At 35.3% G+C, this 22,307-nt stretch overlaps 2 non-coding genes and 1 pseudogene across 2 annotated transcripts; all 3 read right to left on the reverse strand.

The window, feature by feature from the left end:
* Positions 1 to 645: 645 nt before the first annotated feature.
* On the reverse strand, positions 646 to 22,178 carry LOC122147804 (annotated as a pseudogene).
* Positions 2,521 to 2,805, reverse strand: LOC122147876. The gene has a single exon (XR_006161875.1).
* Positions 6,385 to 6,658, reverse strand: LOC122147875. The gene has a single exon (XR_006161874.1).
* Positions 22,179 to 22,307: the final 129 nt, after the last annotated feature.

Below are 22,307 nucleotides of genomic sequence, written 5' to 3' on the forward strand. Positions count from 1 at the left end.
TGTGGATTTGAATGTTTGAAAGTAAAGAATTTAAAACATAAATACTTTATCTATACTTTATTAACTATATCATTAAAATATCATGTCAAAGTACAACTATTTGGTTAAAGTACAACTGTAACTGACATCACATTTATATAATTAGAGCACTTAAACCAATAAATTGTAATAATATACACACACACACACAGTTCAAATCGCAATATTTGACAAAGTAATTATTTTTATGCCAGTTGTGTAGCCATATATATACACACATAAAAATAAAAACAATTTAAAAAGATATTTTATCTGTTTACTTGCATGTAATGTGACCATTATTAAGATATTAATTTACATTTTTGGGGGGCTTCGAGTAAATATTTACATCTATGGCCTTCAGCTGACAAAAAGTTTGGGAAACCCCAGACCTACACTATAAACAACCGTTTTAATGCTTTTAGCCCAATTATTTAATTGAATATGTATTAATAATTGAGGATTTGTGCCTAGCATCCATATAGAAGTCATTAGAAACACACCTGTATAGTTCAAATGACCCAAACCAGCCTAATTAGACAGGATTTCCTCAAGCCTGCTTACTAACTAGTCAATTTTAAAAGGGTGCATAAACGATATGAAAAACAAACTCACCTGAACGTGACTTCAGAAGTCTGAACCGCGACTTGAAGCCTTTCTGAGCACTGCAGAAACACAGGAGAATCTCCATGCATTTTTAAGTTGGAATACCAAACATTTAGCCAGCTTAGTCACAGCCACTTGCCAAATGAGGACAACAGAAGCACCAAGAGTAACAAACAACAGACAGAAAAACGCATCACACAGTAAAGAGTCAGAGCAACGCAGACTCCAAACGCCTGTCGACTGCAATACTGGGGCGCGAGGTCGATGATCTTCACCAGATCACACGAGAGCAGCTCAGCAGCTCGGTCCGGTCGTGATTGAGGTCCAAAGATGTAGCGCCATTCCAGCAGCTCCAGCTCACGCGCCGCGATACCTCCTCCCACCTTAGCACCCAGAGCATTAGTGATCTGAGTACTGCATCCTAACCCCTAATGCCTCTCTCCAGACAGATCACGACCTCACCTGATGTCCCAGAAAGCCCACTTTCTTATCAAAAGTGTCCGCTCATCACACCGTTCTCGCGCAGCGAGCGCATAAGTCATTACAGCTAGAACCAGCGAACAATCGCCTTCATGCCTGAGAGAAAGACAAGCCTTTATCAGATACTTCCAAGACAAGCTAAGAGCAAACTAGCTAATTTCTCACAAACAAAAAATGTGTACAAATTCTACCATAAAACTACTGTTTCACATTTTAGTTTTGTCTGTTTCTGCAGGAAATAAACAACTAAACTAATATTAAACATAAATGTAGTTAAACTTAAACATGAAATAAAATAAAATAAATTACAACAATTACAATTATAAATACAAAATCCAATTAAATTAAAAACCTAAACAAAATTAAAAAAAGAAAAACTAACTATAATTTAATGTTAATTAAATCTGAATCAAGTATTCATGTAATATTAAACTAAATTTATATTAATTAAAAAATAATTAAACAAATTAAAACAAAATGAACTAATATTTAATATTAATTAAATATTAATTAAATAAATATTTAAAATTAATTAAAATTAATATGTTGTCTTATCATTTTTAAAATTCTTATTAGAAATTCTGATGCATTTAAAGTTTAAACCTGTTGAAAAGTTGAAAATGAACTAATATTTAATTCAATTATTAACGTATATTTAAACTAAATTGATAGTTAATGTAAATATAATTAAAACAATAATAATAATAATGTAATTAATATTAATATTTGCTCTTATTATTTTATTAGAAATTCTAATGCACTTAAAGTTGAAACCTGTTGAAAACTTGAAAGAAAATATTTAACGCACTAAATGTTAATCAACCACTAATATAATACAAAATATTATACTATTTAAAATAATATAATGTAATATAATATTAAAAATAAAAAATATTTTGTCTATTATTTTACAATATTCACTCAGAAATCCTGCTGGAATTTGTACCAAAACCCGTTAAAAAGTTTTAAAAATATTATATAAATAAATATTACACAGAAATGGACAAACAAAAGGACAAAAACCCAACATAATTTTCAGAATATTTAATTTAATTAACATTAATTCAATAGTTAATATTTAGTTTGCAACACAGAAATGGACAAACAAAAGGACAAAAACCCAACATCATTTTCAAGCACTGTTTTGCATCTTACTCTCAGACAGCGGCACTTAAGAAGAAGTATAACTACTAAGAGTCTCTTACAGACTTTGCTTTCGCGTGAAGTCCCAGAGCTTGAGCCGTCGGGATCAGTGAAGGCCGGAGACGATCCTCGAAAGTGTTATCGTAGAGAAACCGAAGGATGCAAAACCTTCCTCAGCTGTGCCCTGTGAGCTGCAGTACTTCGGAAGAGACAAATACAATGAATTAAACACTCTAAAGTGTGTGGCTTCTAGTAGCAAATGTATATAAAATTAATCACAAAATCAAGCCTAACAACCACCTTCAGTACATCACCCCTGTGTGTCATGTTTCTGTGGGATGCTTCTGTCAGCTGCTTCAGGATGCTCTCTGTCAGAGTCTCAATGGATTCTCTAAAACAAGACTCCTGTGCAGCAGAAACATCCATAATATCAGCCGCCACATTAAACCAGGACTGCACAACTAGAGCATGCTGGGAAAATTAATAGGGCCGGCTGGGAGGGACGAGGAGACTGGAGGAAGAGCTGGACATCAGACCTTTTACATCACATCACTGACCTTTGAGCTGCCACAACCATGCAGCTGCCTTATTTTTTTAAAGCAAGCCAAACTAAAAACTGCACATGTGCTCAGACTAAAACAACTGCTCAAGTCTTTGGTTATATGCTAGCGCGCAGTATGGCTCACCCGCAGTCTGAGGTCATCCACGGTCCAGATTCTGCTTGGCTTAAATCATTCGACGCAGCCAGTAGATACGAAAGCCCCATGGAGCACAAGCACACTGCTGTCAGACTCGCTTTCATGACGTTCATCACTGGCTGAACACATGCATTACATCTCACTCATGTTATGGGATTTTGTGGCTTTTTATCTATATATGACAATGAGCTCCTAACATTTAGCAGATACATGCATTTAAATGGATTCATAAGCATTTTGTGTGTGCAAGCATCTGCTGAATGAACAAAACTAAATAAAATGCTCTGTTGAATGAAAATGTCCCGTTAGCCGATATTATAAACAATGACTGTATCCAATGAGTTATATTAAGTAGCAAATTGTGTTGTGAATTGAAATGAAAAATTACAATGTTAAAAAAATAAACGTATGCATCACAGTGAGATCAATAACATGCATTTGCTAAAAAGACCTACAGAATTTTCACTTCATGCTGACTTTAAAGATATTTTCCAGTAACAATATTTGAAAATATGCAGAATTTGCATTTGTTAAATCATTTCATGAGGTCTTTACGGCCTTATTAAATACATTTTTATTTTTCCCCCTAATTCTGTGTTTTCTATTTTATTTTTCTGGGTTCTGTTTTAAAGAGTCACATTATTTTTAATAATCAAATATCACGTCTAATCAAGTGAATTCATAAAACATTTCAAACTTTAATTTAATATTCTTAAAATGTAATCAAATGAAAATTAAAAAAATTATTTTAAGACAGAATATTGTTTTTTTTTTTTTTTTTAATTTTTATGAAATTTCTGGCATAAAAGTTAAACCAAACTTCTTTTAATTTGCTGGCTTGCAGTGAAGAACTAAAGAGTTAAATATTTAAACATTAATGTATTAATAATAATGTAATTAATATTTAAAAAAAAAAAAAATAAAATTTCACATTTTACAACAATCAAAAAAAAAACCCTAAGCACATAAAAATGAAAAAACCTGAAAAAAATTAAAAAAAAAAAACATACAGTTAATTAAACTTTAATCAAATATTAAATGATGAATTAATATTAATTTAAAAAAAAAAATAGTAAAAATATTTAGTTTGTATATTTTCTACAATAATCAATCTTGTAAGTGCGAAGAATTTAAGAGTTTTAGTGTGTATTTGATGATATTTTTGTATTAAATAAAATGGTGAAATTGATTTATCTCATCCAAAAATTGGCCAAAAATCCAGCAATTATATATAGTAAGTTTCCCATCAGTAAATGATTCTGGGTCTGTAAGTTTTCTGCATTGGGGACAATATCAGAGATTCTTTCTCTTTATAAGCAGCTGTATCCCCTTATTAGCAAGATGTAATGTTAATAATAATGTAGACAGTGAATAACTCAATCCTGACTATCAAAACTCTATGCTGGTGATTCCAGCCATTACTCCCCGGCCAGCGCACCTTTAGGTTCACATCGCCTGAGAAGCAAAACAAGCTTTTAAAACTCCTCACATCTACTGGAATCTTTGCTTCAGCAGGGAAACAGAATCTCTGCAGTCGCTTTCATTAAACTCCTTTTTGCGGGAAACTGAGCTGGGTGCATGATTTCTCTTTGAAACGAAAGTGAAGGTCTCAGCTTGAAAAAACTTGAGATCAACGAGCCTGTCAGTATGCTCTCCTTTTCAGTCCGCCCTCCTGTACAGCAGGCTTCTGTTTGACGCGGCTGCTATCAAGTCTTCTTATTCTCTAAAAGACTCTACATATACAGCAGAAACGTCCAGAATATCAGCCGCCTCCTGAAACCAGCGATGCACGACTAGAGCAAGCTGGACCACATGAAGAGAGGCTGCTGGGAGGGACGGGAGGACTGGAAGGAGACGGAGGCTTCAGACCTTTTTACATCTCATCACTGACCTCTGGAACCCCTTAGATGAAAAACTGTAGAGTGATAATACAGGAGTGGCAGTGCACCAGAAACGACCTCCCAGAGCTTCACACTCTGGCGGTCCATTCCTCCCCCGTGCAAGCAGACGGAACCTGGACTAAACCTCACCGCTGCTCACTTCTCCATCGTGGGCGCCCTACACAAACACAACTCAGTTTTGAGGATTTACGGCCCCTGCTTCTTTTTAGGAGACTCGGGTGATAAACATTTGGAAATTCAGAAAAATGTGGGTTTTGTGTTGATCTCCATGCAATTCATCAGAAAACTTTTATTGTAAAAAAAAAAAAAAAACTTATATTAAAATGCCAGAGACTAAAAAACGAAATATGAGAAATTAATAGATAGATAAATCCTTTACGTTGTGAATTTTGGCGAATTTTTTTTTTTGTTGTTGAAAAAAAACTTCAAAATGTAATGTGTGTGCAAAATACAGACAAAAATGCAAATCTATTAAATTATAAATAGTGACATCAATATATTTTGGAAATGTGATTTAAAAAATTACAAATTGCAGTTAATTTTAAAATCAAAATAAATCCACATAGATATACAATGTATACTGACAATTTTATGTATGTAAAAAGTTTGTTCTTTTTATTTGATTATTTCCACGCTTTCAAATTTCACAAATTTATGTACGGGCCAATCTGACCTTACCTATTTTTATGTTATTAATTCTCTGCACACACAAAAAATACAAATACTTTCTTATTTTTTGTGAGATGATTTTTGGCAAATTGCATGGAAACCAATGGAGGAGTCAATATGAGCCCAATATAAAGGTCCAAAACACACGTGACCCTGGACCACAAAACCAGTCATAACGGTCAATTTTTCAATAATTTTTTAATCTTTCCATTGATGTATGGTTTGTTAGGAGGACAATATTTGTCTGAGATACAACTATTTGAAAATCTGGAAAACAAGATAGCAAAAAAATCTAAACATTGAGAAAATCATCTTTAAAGTTGTCCAAATTAAGTTCTTAGCAATGCATATCACTAATCATAAATTAAGTTTTGATATATTTACAGTCAGAAATTTACAAATATCTTCATGGAACATGATCTTTACTTAATATCCTAATGATTTTTGGCATAAAATAAAAATCTATAATTTTGACCCATACAATGTATTTTTGGCTGTTGCTACAGATATACCCCAGAGACTCAAGACTGCTTTTGTGTGTCAAAACTTTCCAATCACATTCAAGACCCTAAATGAGAAATATTCATAAAACTGGAAAAAGAAATAAATAGTTCAAGCAGTCTGAAAATCAAGTGTGGGTCAAACTGACCTGCAACACAATAGAAGGATTCAATTTAATTCGATTAAATTACATTTACAGTGTTATTAGTGCACTGATATGTAGTTTGGCTTCCTGTTGTTGCTTTTAAAACTTGTAGCATTCAGACTCACCAAACTCTGACTGAAAATGAAATGGAAATTCAACCAAATCACTTGCTCCCAGTCTGAAGCAAAATTACAGTTTTCTCCCGTTTTGAGCTTGTTTTAAAGGTCTCAGCTTGAAAACTTGAGATCATGCACCAGTGTAACGTTCTCCTCCCGTCTGGCCCTCCTTTGTGTCGTCGTTCTGTTGGACGCTGCTGTCGAGGTCACAATCGGTTCTCTAAAAGACTCGTATTCAGCAAAAACGTCCAAAGTATCAGCCGCCACCTTGAACCAGCAATGCACGACTAGAGCATGCTGGGAAATAATTAAGAGGGGCTAAGGAGGGGCGGATTTGACTGGGAGGAATTTATAATAGACCTTTACATCACATCACTGACCTTAAAACCTAACCTCAGCAGATCAGACGGAAGGATGCAAGGAAAGAGAAAAGAATGAAAGTGATGACTCACAAAGACGGAGCGCAGTGGAGGGAACTCCGACATCAGCGCAGAGGCTTCCAAGGCACCCCGCGCCTTCAGGAAGACCACAGCTCACCAACCACGAATTGCACGAACGAGTCACCGAGCGACGCCTTCTGAGGAAAGAAAAAAAAGCACGTGTCACACGGGCTGAGCTGAAGTCATCCTGGAGGAAAGTCATAAAGCAGGGTCAATACCACGGACTGAAGCGCTTTATAACTGCATCTTGTCACCACTGATTATAGCATCTGGCAATGTTTGAGGCGGAATATAACCCGCGCCACTTCGACTCACAAACCAACACTGATGCAAATAAGGGACGCCTCAAAGCAAACTCAAATCTATGCAGTTTAATTTGGGTGGGTGGGGATGATTTTGATATTTAAACCCCTATTTAATTTTTATAGATTAGAGAAATGTGTGTAAAATACAAATTAACACCTGGCTTATGTCTATATTTAACAAATATATTTAAGTTTTATAAATTATTATACGTGTAGAAAAAAGGTTTCTAGTAAAAAAATTATGTATGTCCATATATTTTGATGTGCTTTATAAACTAATTCGAAGGAAACGTTTCAAACTCAACTCAGTAAATTGCAATTTAATTCAGAGCATCTGCAAATAAATACCTAACTACAAATATTTGTAATGCTATGAAATGCCATCAGAAATATTTTTAAATTTGGATTATGTGGATTTAATAAAACATGTGAAAAGGCTAAAGGACAAAAAAAAAAAAAAAAAAAAAAAAAAAAAATTTATAGATATATGATAGATATATAGATATATAGAATATAATATAGGATATATATATTATATGATATATATATATATATATATAGTTAAATAATCATTAGATATGTTATATATTTGGTAATGGGGTAGATAGGGATGATATATATTCAATGTTGATTCGGAAGAGTAGATTATTATATATGATAGTAGTATATATAGCTATTAACGGGTATATATTATGAATATATATATTGATATAATGTTTTAGTATATTTTTTATATATCATATACTCTATATATATATCTATATATAGATTATTATATATAATAGACTCTATATAGGCCTATATATATATATATATATAGAATATATATATATGTTTAATGTTATTTGCTGATTGAACGCCATATATATTATATATATATTATATATTATTATATCATAGTACTAGATAAATGCACAATTAAAAACAGACATTGATCAGAGTCATTCCTAATATAATTCAGTCAATTCACTGAATGCAAAAACCAATATAAAAATTCATAGAGGATGGTCTCCCAGCTGCATAGCTCTCTCTTCCTGGCAAATCAACCACCCAGCCCCAAAACTCACCACACAACTACACACAGAAGCAGCGGGCAGCCTGCACACATCACAGATATCTCCAAAAACACAGCCGTATCCGGCAGGAAATGACACGTTACGGCAGGAACGGGGAGCATTCAGAGCAGTTACCCCCAATCCTTTCTACAGCCCCTTCTGAAATATAATGCTGTTAGCATGCTTCTGGGTTCACATAAGCACAGAGTCCTCTCAACACAAACACCACACAAACACACACACACAACAACAACACACACACAACCAACACATCTGACACCCCCAGTGATATGGAGTCCATGGGACGAAAACCAGGTTGGACAGAATCAGACAAGCTGCAGACACAGAGAGAGTGTAGTATGAGACACACACACACACACACACACACACATTCACACTCACACACACAAACAAAAGAGTGTTACAAAAACATGTCCAGGCCAAAATAAGAAACGTTTTTGGCACATTTTAGGATCATTACGACAAGTCTTGCTTTAGATTTTTGAGCTTAAATATGAGCTGGAGATGTTCTAGACAAGTTTATTGGACAAAATGAAGAAGGAAAGAAACATTTGTGTCCATCACACAGACTGAGACGTTACCAACAGAAGTAGAGTGGATCAGCAGTCCAGCAGGAGGAGGAGCTGAGACCGCGTCTGCGAGAAACACCACACACAGCATCAGTTACGGCACATTCAGTCGTGCGTGGTTGTGTGTGTGTGTGTGGTGTTTACTGCGCCGCACCCGCTGCGACTGGTCTGTTTGCGGGAACGTTTTTCACCGTTCCTTCCAGCATCTTGAGAGAACTTCGATGTACTCTCTAGACCAATCAGAAAAACAGCATGCGAGGATTACAGGATTCCCAAAAGTACAGAAATTAACCAGGCCTTGACTTCCTGCAGAATTAAAAAATAATTTGACATTAAAAGGATGATGCGTGTATTTTGATCTGGTTGTACCCAATATCCTCATAAAAGGCAAAAATACCCCCAAAAAATCAACACACGCGCCAATATTAATGGAAATTATATATTCTATGACTTGGCAGGTATTTGACTACTAGGACTGTGTTATTAATGTTTACTAAAAACTATGTAATTTAAAATGGTCATTGAACTAACGCTAAAATAAAATAAATCTAAATAGTGGAATGAAAAAACTAAACGTTAAAACACTTAAATTAAATGCTGCGCATTGGCATCTAACTTAAACAAGTTTTAAGTACTCAAAAAGGAAAGGTAAAAATTAAAAAAAAAAAACAAAAAAAAAACTTGGAAATAGAACAGCGAATCGCTAAATGTAAAACAAAACAACAAATTTAAATTATGATGAAAGCTGAAAAGCACTTAAATGAAATGGACAAATGCTGCTTTGACAACTAATGGAAAATAAATCAGTTTGTAAGTTATCTAATATTAAACAACGAAACTGGAAAAAAAAATATTTATAAAACTAAATGCTAAATAGAAATATTTTTTTAAAACTGTTACTAAACACTAAAAAGTATTTTATTTTGTATCTACAAAATTACTAAATACTACAATAGTATCCAAAATAACACTGGTATATAGATAACATTGTTTTATATTTTAAAAAGTGTGCTCAAAAAAGAGTGTTTCACTATGACTGTAAATCAACTGTAACAGTATTACAAACCCTTAAATTCTCACTGGAGCTTTTAGACATATTTCTAAACCCAGACTCACGGCTCTATGGGAAGGAGCGTTCCTTCTTCGTGCGACTCGCCGCCCTGTCTGAGCTTTGCCTGTCTGCGTCTGCAACGACATCAGTGTGTTAAACACTACATCAAACACACTCTTCACAACAACAGCCATCCACATTTAAACTCTATGAACCCTACCAGCCTGTTTCAAACAACCAATCAGGACGAGAATCACAATGAGCTCATTTCTGCATGAAGGGTCAGGAAACAAGCCCCTTTTTTTTTAGCATAAGTGGTCAGAAACTGATGGGTGGCGGCCAATCACGCATTTCCATTGTTTTTAAACGACCCTTAACGATCCGATCAATCAAATATATCAGCGAGATGGAGAGTTGTTCTGCTCACACACACATATACGAGCCGTTAACGACGTCGTTTACAAACACGATTGAACTTAAAGCGTGTACAAAAGAAAGTGTTATTTTAGATAGAATCCAGATTGAATGGTTTGTGAACTGGAGTCCTTCTCGTTCTCACGTCGTTGAAGTTTGTTGGCCTCCTGCGCTTTCTCTCTCCTGGCCATCCAGCGATGTCAACCAGCTCCTGATTGTCCTCTGTGGTTTTCCGTAGTTTCTCCTCCAGTGCGCTGAACGTGCTTCTGCGAGGGCGTCGTACTCATCTCGGCAGCGTATGATTGGCTCGTTTCCAGATCGGCCAGAGAGTTGCGGAGCTCGCGAACCTCCCTTTCCAGATGAGAGACCGCTGCTGATACTCCAGCATACTGACACACACACACACACACACCACACACCGTGAAGCCTTCACATGCCGCTGATCGTCACAGTCAGATTCATTAAGCACACTCACTGAACTCACTTGGCTTCATTTACTCTGGAGCTCTTTGGTCTTTCTGCTGAATCTGGTTGTTTTAGTTCAATCACCGCTCTGGGCCAACTACAAACAAGCACAAACAAGTTATTCTCATTTGCCATGGTTTTCCCACCAGTGCTATTTTACTATCACTGAGACTATAGTTATTCTTTTGGTTTCATATTTTGAATCAATGCCGCGCTCCTCATATGTCACTGTTTTCACTATATTTTGAGTTAAAGTTTTAGTAATTGTTGATATTGTTTGTAATTTTTATTAGTTTTCATTTTAAATAAAACGGAATAAAGCTAAAAACAGAAATATAAAAAACTAAAACTGAATAAAAATGACAAAAGCACATAAAATTATAAATTTAAACTAAACTAACATCAAAACTGAAAATATCAATAGATACTAAAATAACAGTGGCCAATGCAGCTGTACAGTAGTTTTCTTTAATAATTTGGAAAAAACTATATATATGATTCTGTCTGTTTACCCTTTAAATTTGATCTAAAGTTTTTGTAATTTTGTCAAGTGTGTTTTGTGTCATTTATAAGTATTTTTAAATGTGTGTACACCAATTTTTTTTATTTTATTAATTTTAGTGTTTATTTTAGTATTTTGACACTATAATTGTTCTTTTTTCATATTTTGAAGTTCAAATTTAGTTTTATATTTCCTGTTTTCACTATATTTTGAGTTAAAGGCTGGTAGTATTGTGGTCATTGTGTTTTGTAATTTTTTTTTTTAAATGTGTGTAAAACAAATTTTTTTATATATTAAATTTAGTTATTGTTAGTATCACTGATTACGTATACAATTTCATTTTTTTCATATTTTGAATTCAGTTTTATTTTTTATATTTCCTGAGTTAAAAGTTTTAGTAAATTTTGTTGTGTTTGTCATTTTTATTAGTTTTTATTTTAAATAAAAACAAATAAACGCTAAAAAGAAATATAAAAAACGAAACAATAATAAAACATGACCAAACTACATAAAATTATTAATTTAAACTAAACTACCCTTGGACCAACTGCATGATAATGAAAATATCAATATAATACTAAAATAACAGTGGGCCTATTGCTTGGGTACAGTTATAGTTTCTTTTAATAATTTGGATAAAAAAGAATATATTTTATATTTTCACTTCTAATTTGATCTAAAGTTTCAGTAATTTTTGTCAAGTGTTTTTCGTCATTTTATAAGCATTTTTTAAATGGTGTGTACACAATTTTATTTTTATATAGGTAATTTTAGTTATTTTTAGTATCAACTGATACTATAGTGTTTCTTGGTTTTTGGCATATTTTGAATTCAATTTAAATTTTTATATTTCTGGGTTTCACTATATTTTGACATATAAAAAACTAATAAAAAAAAAAAATGACAAAAGCACATAAAATTATTTAAATTTGTAACCAAACTACCACAAAACTAAAAATATATATATAATACTAAAAGTAGCATTGGCCCTATTGTTTGTACAGTTATAGTTTCTTTACATAATGTGGAAAGAATATATAAGAAATATTATATCTATAGGTTTTAGTAATTTGTGTCAAGTGTTGTTTTGTCATTTTATAAGCGATTTTTTTAAAATGTGGGTGTCCCAAATTGTTGTTATTTTATTCATTTTAGGAAGGTTTTTAGGCACTTGCAAGCTCAACTAAATTTAAAATTAGAAACTATGAACTAGATTTGACATTTTATTTTTAAGTTTAAACTGTCATTTGGTACAATTAAAATAAACGGTATTATTTAAAGTAACACTTTTTTTTTTTTTAATGCACTTAGTTAATACATTAACACAACCTGCTTCCACACACATTTGTTTTTATTTAAAAACACCAGGGTCTATACATCGTAATAATTACAGCATATTTGAAAGTAAATAAGGTTTTAACTAAAACAGTTAAAAATAAAAAATCGCCACACAGGGAAAATGTTTGTGTGATAACTCAACTGAATCTTTAAAATATGAGTACTTCATTTGATTTCATGAAACACACAGTTTAAAACTGATTTACATGAGTATAAAGGTAAGGTACTAATCCTATGTATTGCTGTTACGAAGTTTTAAGCAGTGAGCTATCAAGATTAAACTACGGATTGAAATGTAAAAGTAAGTCTAAGTGCTGGTTATAACAGACGTTCCCCCTCTCCATCTTTCTTGTGCAGCTCCGTCAGCCTCCTCTTGATGTTGATTGGACCATCTGAGCCATGTCCTGCTGCAGAGGGAGTCACTGCGGCCCGCCCTCGAATCGGCCGGGACTACACACACACACTACACACACCACACAACTACACACACACCACACACGCACAAACACACAACACACACACCACTAACCACATCACCACACCACTGTTACTTTTTTTGCATTCATAATGCCCATCATCAATAAAACGGATTCCTCTTCACGTAACTGTGCTTCTTCGTACACGTTATTTAATGTTACAATGGATTACAAAAGATGTCCAATACCCTCAGTATCACAAATTACTCAGAGATCAAGATCACATCGGTAACTAAAGTCTGTAAGTGAACTGCCATGAGCACTGAGGTCGTGTCTTGTTTCTGTACCCCTGCTTCATATTTCTCGGTCTGGTGAGTGTTCAGAAAAAACAACTCCGAAGATCATGACTTCTCGTAACAGCCGGTTATCTGCAGACGGAGAGAAATTCATTTGATTATCAGTTGTTGTCCCAATGCCAGAACCCGTCCGCAACAAAGCTTGCCGTAAGTTAAAATAAGTTACGTATAGTATGATTATTTAAGGACAATAATAAGTAAATCATTCCCGGCTCAAACATAACAATACCTACCTAAATAAAAAAAAATACACAAATAAATAAGTAAATAAAAATGTGTAGTGTGTCTTACACTGGTGTTATGATCTGACTCAATAGGCCTGACGCTGAAAACTCTGTCTCTCTAGCTTCAGATGCTCCACGACGTGATGTTTCCACAAACACTCGACCCTTACGGGGGACGCGTCCCATCTCCTCCTAGCACAAACACACACACACACAAACACACAGAGACAACACACACACACACACACAAGACAGCACACACACAGTGACACACACCCACCCACATCACACAGAGAGACACACTACACACACACAGGACAGGAAACACAAACCAGAGACAGAGAGTACACACGCACACACAACAACAAACACACACACACAAAAATAAAACAAGAGAGACACAAAACACACGCACACAAAGCAGACAGAGACAAACAAAAACACAAAAACAGCAGGAGACACACACACAGACACAACCCCCACACAAAAAAAAACACATAATACAAAAACACACACAAAAAGACAAAGACAACAACGCACAAATACACCAGAGACAGGGACCACACAAAAAGAAAACCAAAAAAAAACAGGACAAACACAGACGACAGAAACCCCACAAACAAAAACAACCAACCAAACACAAAAAGATAAACAACGCTCTGTCGACAAAAAACACACAGAGACAAACGCACCACAAAAAAACAAACAAAAAAAAACAATAGACACAAAATAAAACACCACACCCCACACACACACAGAGAATACACGCACACACAAAAAGAAAAATAAACCAAAAAAACACACAAAAAACAACCCCCGCTACACAGATACACACGCACACACGCAACGCACAGATACCAGAGAGACACACGACACCCCCACACAAAAAACCAGAGACATACCACACACAACGCACAACCAAACATAGAATTATCACACAAACACGCACACACGACACATAGGAACACACGCACGCACACAAGCACACACTAAGGACACACAACACAGACACACGCACACACAGACTACACACAGACACACACACACAACAGAGACACAGACAGACACACACACACACACACAGAGACAGAGACGCACCCACACAGACACACACACACACAACACACACACAGAGACACACGCCACACACAAGACACACGCACAACACACACACAGAGACACACGCAAATCAGAGCCACACCACAACACAAAAAAGAGACACAAACACAACCACACAGATACACAACACACAAAACACAGAGACACACACACACACAACAGAGACACACACACAAACACACAGAGACCACCACAAACACACACTGAGTGACACACCCATTGCACACAGACACATACGCACAAGAGAAAAACCACGCACACAAGGGACACACGCACCACACACCACAACAAGAGAACAGACCAGACACACAACGCACTAGACACATAGAGACACACGCCACACACAACACACAGAGGACAGAAACACACACGCACAACACCAGAGTGAGGTACAAAGACCACAGTAAAAATTACATGTGAACCAGTTTCCTAAAGCAAATACAATTAAAAAGGAGTAGGAGTGTTTCCTGAATTCAGAGCAGGTTTCAGCTCGCGGGAAAAGAGGAACATCTGTCCCTCACACAGGAAGTGACTCGAGACAGGACACAGAAACAAAACACCACCGAAGGACAGAGAATTACTCGAAACCATTCGAAAAAGCAGGTTAATGTCATTTAACACCTGACACGCTCACGAATATACACTCAGAGTGTCCAGAAAGTCACATCTATTTAATACATATGTTGTACTAATGATCTTTCCTGAATGTATCACACGTGAATCAATAATAAATCAATAACACGGTGTATATGAACTCGAATCTGCGTTGTCACTCAAGGCTCTAGGTATGGAAATAGATAAACTGCCGTGATGCTGACATCACGTGTGCTGAAGACATCCAAGACACAAAAAACACGATTTCAAACAGGTTAGATGGAAAATATCGGCGATAAAACCTGACAGATCTCAGACAGACAGATTAAACTGATCATTTCGAGGGACAGTTTAAACGTACAAGAAGACACCGAAAATAAACAGCACGAGGTGTGATCTGATTATAAATAAGCGTCGTTCTTTAATGAACAATGTGTGAGTTTGTTGTGGTTTGTTGATAGTTTTAAAAGCGATTAATCAGATCTGCACCGGCTAATCGCTGCACTGGACTTTCACTTTCGATAAAACAGCATGTTTACTATTACCTCACGCATCCAAAACGCGTCCTCCGATAGTTTAGATGGACTCTTCTTGGTGCTAAAAATAATTATTCCGAGTAATAAGAGCCCGAAAACGTGTCATAAGAGGTTTAATCGGACAGGTTTCATGCTAACCCACTCCGCGACTGAAAGCGAGCGGCGGGCGCCATGTTTGGCTCAACCGACGTTTGTTTCCCTGCGGACGTCGCGTGAGTTCTACGTCACGACCGCGTGCTTCCTTCCCGCGGTTCCCCTTCCAAACTTTCTTTTAAATCACCCCCTAGGTTTTATAGTATATTTAAGAATTATTTGAGACAATTATTTAAAAACTTTATCGAAAACAAAAAATAAAAAAGCTGGAATCCTGTTAGATTTATTTGATAAATATAATTTATTATAACATTTTTTTCACCCCGTCTTAATCTGTATATTAATACGAATAAAAAATGAATGTTTTTTTTTTAGTATTGTTTTTTTTTTATTTATAAACCCTTTAGCCCCTTCCAAAATTGATGTTGTTGACAGGTAAATTTGTATGCCAATTTGTTCTGATACAAGTTGTATTTTTTTAGTTATACTTAAAATTAAAAAAAAAAGTTACAAAAAAAAAAAAAGTTTCCCCTTCCAGACTTTATTTGAAGCCCTTTAAGGATACGAGTTTTATAAAAGTATTGTTTTATGAAAACTTTTATTAGTCATATGCCATTCAAGATCTACCCAAAAGGCTCGAGAGAACTACTATATGTTTATTTAAAGGGACAAAGTACACAGGTTTGTTGGCGAAAGGAAAGGCAGTTCAGCACACACTAACAGTTCTAGCTACGCCATTTTCAACGAAACAATACAGTTATCGAAACACAATTTTAAAGATGACGAAGAAAGAAACCTCAGAGGTTTGGGCTGATAAAATGCAGTAGTAAAACATTCAAAAAAACACAGCAGTTTTGCACAAATGGCACAACTTCACAAAATTGTTTTATTCACAGACACACTGACAAAAAATAGTCAATTTCAGAAAAATAACGAGCTTTTCAAACAGCAGACAATGTAACATTTATAAAACATACTAAACGATACACACGTCCTGACATAAATGTATTAGACGCCAACGTGATATTTAAAGAGAAACAATGTGTACAGAACTGATGTGATGCTGTAAGCAGTGTTATTAGTTTGAATTTGTGAGTTTTAGTCATTTGTTGTTGTGTCACTTTTATTAGAATTCTGTTTCATTTTTAATCATTTTTATATTTCAGTTTTTTTAGTTATTTTTACTATATAAAGTGTAAACTAAATGCAAAAAGAAATATCTGTAATTTTTGGGTTTTTCAGTTAAAGCTTATTTTATTCCATGTAACAAAAGTTTTTTCAAAGGTTTTGGTTTTAGTACAGAGTTAGAATTAGATACAGCATTAGTTTCACTAGTGTTAAAGTGATGTGTTTTTCATATCAGCAATTGAGTCAAAGCTAAATGAAATGCAAACTGACTGTCCTTGTTTATATGAGCTGGGGGGCGTTATTTTACGCTTTGATGCTAGATTATGAACATAAGAGCTCGTTAACGAAATCAACAATGGTGAATCATGCAAAGTAAGTCAATTACCATAAGCTCAATTCGTTGACTTACTAAAATGCAAGTATTACGCACAAAAAAATACACACATTTCCATGTACAAAAAAAGGCAAGCCAAAACACTCCAGACGTAAGCTTTGGAGACGCTTGTTTTCTGACGGGGCTGACTCTGTAGATCTTTCTGCGGCTGTGAAGCGCTGTAGTTATAGTTGAGAACTCCTGAGAAAGCCCCAGGAGAGGTAACAGAAGACGTGACTTGTTGCTCGTTCTCAGATGAGTTCTTTTATCCGGCTCGGACGCAAGGTGGAGACTTACCGTTGTCTGGGCAGGTCTTGACGCTCTATAAAGAAGTGCAGAGGATTGCTCCGCCTAATATATCCAGAGCTGCTGCCGCCCATCCCAGATACAGACCGTCTCCCAGTTCATACCTCAAATTATCAGCACACCAGCGTGTCTAGTCCGTATGATAATGGCATTACATCAGAGCTACAAGGTGCTTCAGTTCCAAAAGTGTGTCGTAAACCCTAATTTAAAACACCTTCTGTTTCATGTTGACTATACACAAGTTTCCTAAAGCCCCCCCCCCCCCCCCCCCTTCTAAATGATGACCGAGATTAAAACTTTGCTGAAAAAACACAATCTCCTGATTGGATTTAGGGTTTATCCAGTCAAAACTCTTTAGTGTAATTGTACAATATATATTGTGCTCCACGTGTCAAATCTTGGACTGATTTTGAATCAGAATAATATCTCCAGATGAACTATTACTGCACTGACAGCGCGTCAGCGTGCCTTGATTCTTCATCAATCATGTTTTAGAGTCTCAAATCGATCCTCACGGATCTTTCTGAGGAGCGTTTGTTTGACAGAAGCTTTACTTTCACTGTTCCTCAGCGGAGGAAGCTGCATCTTCACAAGCCTCCAGAACCATCTCACATCTTCTGACGAGCCTTTATTTCTTCATCTCTCCATCACTGCATTATATGTTTTTGAATCATTTATACTCTCATCTTATTATTGGAGAAATAGAGCCACGGAGCTGATATTTAGATCATTTTTATGTCAGTATCCTGCTCTACTGTTATAAAGTTCTCATCACAAGCATGCAGCATTTCATCATATAAATTTCAGCGCATCTGCAGCAATTGCAATCTTTTGCGCTCAGTTTTGAGTCTCTGAATAAAACTGAAGCTGTGTTTCCTCCATATTCTCAGACTATATGCGCCATAAAACATGATGGATTACACCAAAGAAAAAACACAAATGCACACTCTTTTTTATATTTTGTCTGGAGGTTCAAAAACGACTTCAATTGTCAAAACCTTATTTATTTCATGTCTTTTTTTTTTGATTGTCTTTTACTCACTTTGTTTTTTCCTCCGTAGAAGAATGGGTCATTAAACTCCTGAACGATCGGAGCGGCGGTACCACGCAACGGCTACCATAAAACACACACACCTGACGGAGAGAAACAGGCAGAACATGTGAATATGTTCAGATCATTCAGTCCGAGTGTTGTGTTATGATCCTGACCAGTGCACAGGATGGAAACAAGACTCCCGGCTGTGAGGCTGATTCTTGGCCCTTCGACTCTACCTCAGACGGTGCTGCCCAGTTTAGTGCACTTGAGTCCCAGCTCGCCCGGCCCAGAATAAACAGCCAGCAAAACACAGAAGAGAGCGATTATTCATCAGAGCTCGACAGGCCTGGATGTATCCTGCAATTACACACATCAACATATACTCAACAATCACATCATAAACACACTCTATAGGCTTCAGTATATCTTTACAAATGACTAAGTGTGCCTGTACAACGGTAGTATCAATGAACGTCGTAATCTGAACATTACCATGAGGGAAATATTATAGTATTCTCTCAGAAAAAAAGGTTCCCCTTTCAAAAGGTACCATTAAGATACAAATATGTACCATTTAGATGTTAATAAGGTACAAAAAGTGTCATATTTCACCCCAAAAAGCAAAAGGAAAAAAAAATATTATGTTACAATTAATTCCATAATTAATTATATTTTGCATGAAAATGAAGCATGTCCTTGAGACCATTATGATTATGTAAATTATGTTAAATAATTTTTCAATTTTATTTATTACCTTTCAATTATTCTGATTTAAGGTTATATGTTATCGTTGTAAACTTAATTTTTCTATTATGCAAAATTTTTTTACTTTTTCTCTTGATTTTGAAAACCACTACCGTTCAAAAGTTTGGGGTCAGAAATTAATATTGGTTACTTCAGTGAGGATGCATAAATCGATCAAACGTGACAGTAAGGCATTTTTCCTATGTTACAAAAAGATTTCAAATTCAAATAAATGCTGTTCTTTTTAACTTTCTATTCATCTCTGACTGAACAGCACTACTGTTTTCCAACATTTGAAACTAATCAGCAAATGTTATCTTGAAGCAGCAAATCATCATAATAGAATTGATTATGGAACGATCATGTGACACTGAAGACTGGAGTTAATGATGCCTGAAAATACAGCTGCCACATCACAGAAATAAATTACAGTTTAACAGATATTCACATAGAAAAACCGTTTATTTTCAAATTGTAATAATATTTCACATTTTCTACTTTATTTTTGATCAAATAACTCCAGCCTTGCTGAGCAGAAGATACTTTTTTTCAAAAAAGATTACAAATACTCACTCAAAACTAATAAAGGATATAAGTTCAAGTGATATGGTATGATGCCGTACTACAGTAAATATCAAAAGCAAAACAAATACATTTTTTTATTTAAATTTAAGAAAAATTTTACTAAATTAACAATCACTTTAATGTCTTGGCACTATTTATAAATAACAATTAATATGTAAATATAATTTTCTTAACATTGTAATTTTTTTTTTGAAAATTTGTCAACGAATGTCGAAAAAACTGACAAATCACGTGGACCCTCTATTTAGTGTTTGTGTGTGTGGGGGTGTGCATGTGTGTTACCAGCAAGAGACAAGCATGGACTCAAACTGCTTTGCCAGCTTGTGACGCCGGTGGCTTCCCTTGGCACACGGAACTGCCACAGGGTCTGATAAGTACCACACCGACCGTGATCACCTGATCCGAAAACGGCGACGTGCGCCACGAATCATTAACCAACGGACACGAAGGAGAGCAGCCAGCCTCCCAAACCACATCAAGAAACCGCCAGCAATCTGACCACAGTCGACATGATCGCTACCACAGCTCAAATCCACACAATATGCCAAAGAAAACACGTTTATGAGGGGGGGCCACAGCTCCACCGGCAGACAGACTCCCCAGCGACCCGAGCACCGAACCAGGATGAGATGTGTATACAATAGACTGTGGTCACTGTGTTATGCCATTCAAGAGTTTCATAAAACCGAGGGTAAAATCTGGGGGGGGGGGGTGCTCCCTCCTTTATGGACTTTAGACAGATAAAACACAGTGGAAGGTCAATACAGGTAAGTTCATGTGGACTTAAGAGAGAAAGGTTTGAGTGTGACCTCTATTAATAGAAGGCCTTGACCTGTTAATGTAGGGGTCAAGCTGGTTGGTCGAGGTGTTGTGTGTGTGTGTGTGTGTGTGTGTGTCTTTAAGAAACGGTGAGGGTCAAACTAAATAAACAGTGACCGTTTTGATTCTAAAGGAAACCTAAGATTTTGATCTTTGCCTGACCACATCATTTTATGATAATCCTCTTACACAGTAGATGAAATATCCATATTTAAACTAGAAAAGAAAGGTTTATGGAGTTGTGATGAACCTGTTGAATGATGGCTTAACAAAGTCTCGTCTGAAAAGAATTAATATGTTTTTATGTACACAAACCAAAAAGACATCATAAAATTTGTGACTTCATTTTTTCACTATGTAAGTGTTTTAATTTTTGGTATTATGTATCATACTATGTGGTTATGTTTAGTATCACTGATATTACCATTCTAGCTTTTGTTAAAATTTAGAATTTTGTTACAGTTTAGTATTTTTTTTTTTTTTTTTTTGAAAATGGTCTTTATAGTCTTTATGTTTTCATATTCTTTCTGTATGACTTTTAAGGTCCATTTAATTTGAGTCAATTTTAGTTATTTGACAGAAAAACCCAACAAAAATGGAAATGTTGCTTTGGCAAACTAATTCAAAGAAATTAAGATATTTTTAGTTTTTTTGTAATGATTTTATGTTTAGTTTTTGTTTAAACTATAATCCTGATTATAATATCATTAATTTTGTGAATGCATTTTTATATTTTCAATTTTCATTTAGTTTAAGTTTTAGTAGTTTGTTAAATTGCTTTTTATTTGTTTTTTAGTTTTTTAAAACACATTTATTTATCATTATTTCAGTTTTTATTATTTTAATACTTGAACATTAACTTATGTATTTCATGGACACCATTTTTTATTTTTTATTTTTTTTAAATTTTTATTTTAAACTTTGATTTAATTACTGAACTACCTTTTTAGCTTCAAGGTAATTTTTATTTTATTTAAATCTACTTCCCTGTTAATTCAAATTTCAGTTCAAATTTAACAGCATAAATGGAAAATAATTAAATTTTTAAATTCTGAATTCTGCCGACAGAGTGAAACTTGGGTGCAGTCCGGGTACGTTTGAAACACATGGCCTGGAGAAAAACTGACAGTGTAAAACAATTCTGGAAGTAAAGGTCTGTGTGTGAGTGTTTTTACTTGAGTTTTTTTTATGACTAGTTATAACCTGTGTTTTGGTCACAGGATTGAGCCTCAGAGATCCCAGTAAAAAACCGTGATGATACTGTATCACTGAAAACCAACATGGCATTAATACGTTAATGCGGATGTGAAGTGTGTGTTACTCACCTGGAAGGCCAGAACGGTCTTGAATTCTCTGGCAGTGAATGGCTCTCGACGCGAGTTAGATGCACACGACAGCCACAGGCCTTCAAAAAACGAGAGCGTGGGCCGTCACCACAGCCTCCCCCCGTGACTGGCTTTCCCTCCACAATGGCTGAGTTTGTTGGAGCTGCGACTCCAAAACACCAGCCCACGATTCCCCAGAAACATTCCCATCAGCTG

Source organism: Cyprinus carpio, chromosome A15 (assembly GCF_018340385.1).
Source record: "Cyprinus carpio isolate SPL01 chromosome A15, ASM1834038v1, whole genome shotgun sequence".
Lineage (NCBI taxonomy): Eukaryota > Metazoa > Chordata > Actinopteri > Cypriniformes > Cyprinidae > Cyprinus > Cyprinus carpio.